This window comes from Photinus pyralis, unplaced genomic scaffold (assembly GCF_008802855.1).
Source record: "Photinus pyralis isolate 1611_PpyrPB1 unplaced genomic scaffold, Ppyr1.3 Ppyr1.4_LG8, whole genome shotgun sequence".
Lineage (NCBI taxonomy): Eukaryota > Metazoa > Arthropoda > Insecta > Coleoptera > Lampyridae > Photinus > Photinus pyralis.
In genome coordinates, this window is record NW_022170819.1 from 33,724,496 (window position 1) to 33,731,381 (window position 6,886).

Here is a 6,886-nt window from a genome sequence, read left to right on the forward strand (position 1 = left end):
CCATTTTCTAAAGTTTAACTTGGTACCACTAAAGGCATGCGTATGCAAAATCTGAGACCAATTGGTTGTCGTATGTAAAAGTTATGCACGTTTTACTTTCAAAAACACTCAGAAAATAATTCGTGGGGGGCCCCCCTTTTAGACAACGAAATTTGATGGCCGTCTGGCACACCTTCAAGGTATAGGCTACCTACTGCCAAACATTCCAGGACTCTAGGACCATTCCCCTAGAAGTAGTTCGAAACGGCAGAAGTGGGTCCGGACGGACGGACGGACAAAACACAAACAATAGCACCTGGTTTGTGGGTCGCGTACAGTAATTTCTTTCGTTAGGTTATGCTAAAATCGTAAATATTAAGGAAGGATTATAATTATAGCTCAAGTAAGAATCCAATTTATTTTATGGCGCATCACTCGGCTATAAGGGAAGAAAGTCAATCGACCAAGTTGCGGGTAGTTTTAAATGGTTCAATGAAATCAAAAAATAAGATTTCTCAATGTATAATGGAAAAATAGTAGAACCGGAACTGTTTGATGTTTTAATGAATTTTAGAAAATTTGAATTTGTTTTTGTGGCCGACATTAAGCAAGTGTATAGGCAAATTTTAATTGACCCAGAGCATAAATCGTCGTTAAATACCTATACTCTGGAGTCTGGCGATGGAATATTAACAGTCCAGTATTATGCTTACATATAGTTACAAACTGTTACATATGGTTTAAAAGCAAGTCCTTATAGCTTCTAGATGTTTGCTTGAAACCGCTTAACAAGAAGCAGCAAAAAGGCTGTTAGCATATAGGTAACGTGGTGTTAAATAATTGCTATGTTGACGATTTTTTATGTGGTGCCGATACGTTAGAAAAGGCGCTACAGATTCACAAAGAGTGGATCAACTTGGTTGCTAGTATGAAAATGGAGCTGCACAAAATGGTGCGCTAATCATCCTACTCTGGTATAGATAATATTCCGCAAAATAAACGCCAAATTAGGGTTGCTATCTCAAAGCTCTGCCAACTAGGACAGGAAGCGTGAAAACCCCAGATTTAGGGATTATAAACCCGGACATATCAACCGAATTTGATAAAAAAAATTGTCTAAAGAAATAAAACAAACAATTTATTTTTCTGAATAAAACAAAGCGCACTTTATCACGAAACAAAATCTTTTTTAACTGTTAGAAATCAGCAACGGCTTACCTACATTTTTAAATTCTTTAAATGAAGCAATAATACACTTTTTTAACAAAATGAAATACAGAAGCTATTCACAATAATTTTTAAATTTATTTATTTTATTTTGCCTTTATTTTTGAGTGGGCGGGGTTTTAGCCAAGGCTGCTCTACCAACCCAACCCACTATACATTTACAACAATCCATGCCCGAACCTGGATTCGAACCAAGGACCCTTAGCAGCACAGTCCAGCTTTAACTGAACTGCGCCACACGAATGAAACAAAAATTTGGTCTTTTAATAAAATAAAATGTTTAATGAACTATTTACTTTTCAGGTCTTCGGTATTTATCCGTCTTTCCAATAACCTTTGGAATATCTTCCTTTCTTAAAAGAAATTTATAAAAATCTAGGTACACAATTATAGTCTTTGAAATTGTACTTTATTTTTATCACTAACGAGACTGTTTCAATATTCAATAAATTCCTTTCTTTGGTCCACTGTTATGCCACTAGTGAAAATATTCTTTCAACGTTGGCATTATGAGCAAGAATGCAAAAAAGGTACTAGGCAATTTTCAAAAACTCCGAGTATAAATGAGCATTCGGTGTTTTAAAAAATTGTAACCAAAGCTGACTTGAGCTTAAAAGTTGATCTTGTTGGCTTAAATTTTGACAGAAAGATTTTTAATTTACCCACTCATAGATGTGTCAGTAGCAGCCTCACTAATCGAATCGAACGTGGTGTTGTTAAACGCACCCTCGATATCTAAAAACGCTCCCAGAGCTATTCCCCCGGAAGACATTCACAGACTTGACAGACAGACACACTTTTATTTTTAGCGCATTTCCACAAAAATAAAAAAAAAATGCGCTATTGTGGCCACTTTGTCCGTCCGTCCGTCCGTCCGTCCGCTAACTTTGCGACGCTACTAGTTTTTTTATCTTAAGAGCTATTGTTCTACTTTTTTCGCTATTTGGTTCGTTATGGTGTCGAGTCTTGTACCAAGGAAGGAATTTTTCTGTACCGCTTACAAAAAAAGTTATTGTAAAAAAAACAAAAAACCGTTTTTTACATGTTCCATAATTTTACACATTTGCCGTTTATTAACGATCCTAGAGATCGTTTATAATTTTGCATTGCTATCTGTCGCCTGCCGGTTGGTCTCTCCGTCTGTTCCTTTGTCTGTCTGTCCATCTATCTGTCCGTGTGAACGATTAGAAATGTTCGATCGCTTTTACATCTCCGTTAGTTATGAACTGAATTGCATGAAATTCAATATGGGCATAGATTTAGCCATATAATACGCAATGCCAAAAGTTGAATCGAATCGATTCAAAATTCACAGTGCCCTTTTCGCATCTCGACCATTTTTAAACCGAATTGCAAACTTTTTTACTTATAAAAGTATTTGAATGAAATTTGATACATAGGCACTTGGAATAAAGGGAAATCAAACGCCAATTTCAAAATTTGGTTTTGCGCATGCGCAGTGCCAACTTTTTTATTTATGGAAGAATTTAAACGAAATTTATCCATAGGCACTTGGGATAAAGGAAAATCAAACGCCAATTTCAAAATTTGGTTTTGCGCATGCGCAGTGCCAACTTTTTTATTTATGGAAGAATTTTAATGAAATGTGATACATAGGCACTTGGAATAAAGGAAAATCTAGCGCCAGTTTCAAAATTTTATTTTGCGCATGCGCCGTGCCAACTTTTTTATCTATGGAACTATTTAAGTGAAATTTGATACTTAGGCGTTTGGAACAAAGGAAAATCTTAGTTTATTAGTTAGTTATAGTAAATTAGTTTTAAAATTTAGGTTTGCGCATGCGCAGTTCCAACTTTCTTATTTAGAAAAGCATTGAAATGAAATTTTTCTCATAAACTGAAATTGAAGTAGCACGTCAACAATGGATTGCCCATGTGCAACGCTATCTTTCATATTTGTGGCCGGATTTTTACGATTTTAACAGAAGTTGCATCTTACAAATGGGAAATGAATGCAAGTGGAAATGGGCTTTATGTAAATCGTTTACGATTACTTTTTAACTTGTTAATTTATGTAAATGACATCTACATGTCAGACCGGGATAGTATCTTCACACTGTATGCCGATGATACAACCATCACAGTTACATCCACTGATCCTACTAAAAGTGAGGAACAAATTAATAATGCACTAATTTTCTAGGGGTGCAGATCGATGCCAGGCTTTCCTGGAGACAGCATGAAAATAAAGTTTGTACAAAATTGGCATCTGTTGCGTATATCCAAAACATTTGTCATATTCAGTTTCTGTGAAGATCTTAAAATGCGTTTATTATAGCTTTTCACATTCTATCATTAGTTACGCCATCATTGCCTGGGGTCATTCTACAGCAATGATGAATTTGATGTAGGATTGTTAACGTGTTGGCCTTGCCTTTTACACCAATGTAGATCTCAGAAATTGGATCGATTGAACGTAAAATTGCGAACTTCTTGTACCTTTTGATCTACTGACTGAATATCAATCCGACTCTGAAGGACCATGTAATTTTTCTGTGGTGGTTTCGTGCTTCTCAATCATAGACCAAAATTTCGCAAAACTGCATGTAAAAATACTGGTGCTTTATTCAACATCATAACAACGAATAATCATTTCCCCATACATAGAATTAACAAAAATGCGATTGCGCATAAACAAACTCAACTATTCGTAACATTTACCATGCAAAGGCGCTGTGTGCGGAATATTATAAATGCTGGCTACAGGGAGGACTGTCGCAATATCTTTAAATCGTTGCAAATTCTAACAGCTCCATCACAATACATTTTTGACTCAGTTTTGTTCGTAAATATAAAGTATAATTATATAACGCATAAAAATGTTCATTCTTACAATACTCGGAACAAAAATCAAATATATAATGATAGATTACGATTAAAAACGTCGCAAGCGGCACATAATTATTGGGGCCCTGTATTGTATAACCGTTTACCTTCTTGTTTCCAATCTCTAAATGAACAACTTTTTTCCAAGAAACTTAAAACTTTTTTACGCGAAAATCCAATATATAACATCCAAGAGTTTTTAGATAACGACCTCAACACTTTAACGCTTTAAGTTATTTTTTGTTGTTTGTATTTTTTGATTATTTGTTTTCTAAATGAATTTTCATGTTATTTATGTAATATTGTTCTATATGTTTCATGTATTTTATGTTTATGTGTTATACGATTTTCGGACGAGTGTAAGCATTTCTTCAATGTATTAACACAATAAATTACTTACTTACATTCCCTTTTCCAGCCTACACACTAGGCTGTGTAGAGCCTTCTCCGTGGACATACCAGCCCTGTAAGCATGTTGGAACGGATGTAGTTGTCTACTAACCAGTACGCCATTCCTTATGTATGCATCCACCTGCCACCAGCTTCTCCACCGTTTTTAGAAGAAACGATGATAGGCTGATGGGTCTATAGTCCTTCGCCATGTCATATTTAGCACGACCCGGCTTAGGTAGGTACACAACTCTTACCTTCCTCCACTGAATAGCTATTACAACTGAAAATCTGTATAAATAACTCAACACTAAAAGTAAACAAATACTGGTCGTGGCTTGTGACGTCATCCAAAGCCCGCTGAAAATATGGCAACATTCAGACCTATCGAATAAAGTCAACGATTTAAATATTATTAACGAGCTTCTAGCGAGTTTATAATTTTTCGGTGTCTGTCCGTCCGTTAGCACGATAACTCATAAACGAATGGACCGATTACGATGAAATTTGCAGGTGGATTCTTTATCAAATTTGTAGACCGGAATTCGTGAATTGGCAATGTAGCCCAAAAAATAAGGAAGGCCCTTTTGACATCTCCGTGCGCTATGAACCGAATTGCATGAAATTCAATATGCGTATAGCTTTAGCCATATAAAACGCAATTCCAAAAATTGAGCCTAATCGATCAACATTCACAGTGCCCTTTTCGCATCACGACCATTTACAAACCGAATTGCAAACTTTCTTATTTATGAAGGTATTTAATGAAATTTGATACATATGCACTTTGAATAAAAGCAAATTTAACGCCACTTTCAAAATTTAGTTTTGCTCATGCGCAGTACCGACTTTCTTATTTATGAAGGCATTCAAATGGAATTTGATACATAGCCACTTGGAATAAGAGCAAATGTAGCGCCATTTTCCAAATTTGGTTTTGTGCAGGATGTGCAGTACCCACTTTCTTATTTATGCCAGCAATTAAATGAAATTTCATACATATACACTTTAAATAAAAGCAAAACTAACATCAGGTTTAAAATTTGGCTTTGCACATAGCCATACCCAGGAGCTCGTTATATTTGTTTAGTTTATTTTACAAGTTAAATTGAATTGTTCTAACAGTGTTTACACTTTTTACCGTTAGAACGATGTAAAAAAAGCGATTAAAAGATTTTAAAAAAATACATGCATATTCCGTATTGCTTTGGAATTGTTTTTAAACGCGAAACTAATGATATATCTTAAGTGCTATCAGTAGAATGAGTGATATGATAAGCATACCCTCCACTATTTTGCACTAAGTAGGTATATCTAACCGTGAATTATGGTGGAAAGTCAGAAAGCTGTTCAACATGAAAAGTTTCATTTGTACTCTATTGGTATTGGCGTTAGTTGGCCTAGTGGCTGGCCTAAACTGCAGAAACGACGATTATTCATTTATTACATGCAGTGACCGTTACTGTGACTGGTGGTGGGGTTCGTGCCCTGAAGGATATCAGATGTGGTACGCTCCTTTTGTATTTCTCTATATAAAAGATTACCAGTAGCTAATATTACCTATTTTAAGAAAGTAGTAATGCCTCTTTATTTCGCGATTTAGGGAATTGAAGCGTTATTCTCATCTCTTCATTGGACTATTAAGATTAGGTACCTACGTAGTGATTATTTCTAGCATAAATTTTAACTGTCTCCCCCTGCACTTCTGCAATATTTGCAATAGAGATGTTTTCATTTCATTTTCAAACTAATTAATTTATATTTATGTTATATTTCAGCGACTTTGATATATGGAGCTGGTGCACAATTTTCTACCATACCTGCTGCAAACCGTAAATCTGTAAATCTAGGATCTGTGTTGCCTCTACACTAATTATTTCAATTATTTTGTTACAATACCCAAATAACACAGATAAAAGGATATAAAACTTGTATAAAAGTATATTATGAATAAGTTTAGCATTTATATCTGTTTAATAAGTTCAAAAAATGTATTATATTCCTGAAAATTTGTTATTAAAATATACAGGAAAGTTTTTGTATTTAATATGTGTTTAATAATCGTACCGCGATAAGAGTTGCATATTTTTCTATTTCTATAATAGCAGTTGGCGTTGGCAGTATGCAAATAGAGGAATTTGAAGAGAGAAGCAGGCAAGGACGTTTAACGTCCTTGGAAGCAGGTTACGTTGCCCTGATTTAAGCATTTCTGTTTCACTGTTTTCGCTATTTGGATATTTTGACACGTCGACGAGGTAATTGCTTTGCGACACCTTATTATTGTCGCATTTTAATTACGGAGATGTCCTATATGGTAGTTGCATTACTGTTGAGGATTCGAGAAGAATTCAGATGGTACAAAACGCATGTACGAGGCTAACCTATGGGATGCGTGGCAGAAGAGGCGTTAGTCGTATGCTTGTGGAAACTTGTACACTGTCCAT

General features: G+C 35.2%; 1 long non-coding RNA gene across 1 annotated transcript; it reads left to right on the forward strand.

The window, feature by feature from the left end:
* The first annotated feature begins 5,771 nt into the window (after window positions 1-5,771).
* Window positions 5,772-6,475, forward strand: LOC116179838. Its single transcript, XR_004147051.1, has 2 exons — window positions 5,772-5,949; window positions 6,221-6,475. It is a non-coding gene; the product is annotated as an uncharacterized LOC116179838 (long non-coding RNA).
* Window positions 6,476-6,886: the final 411 nt, after the last annotated feature.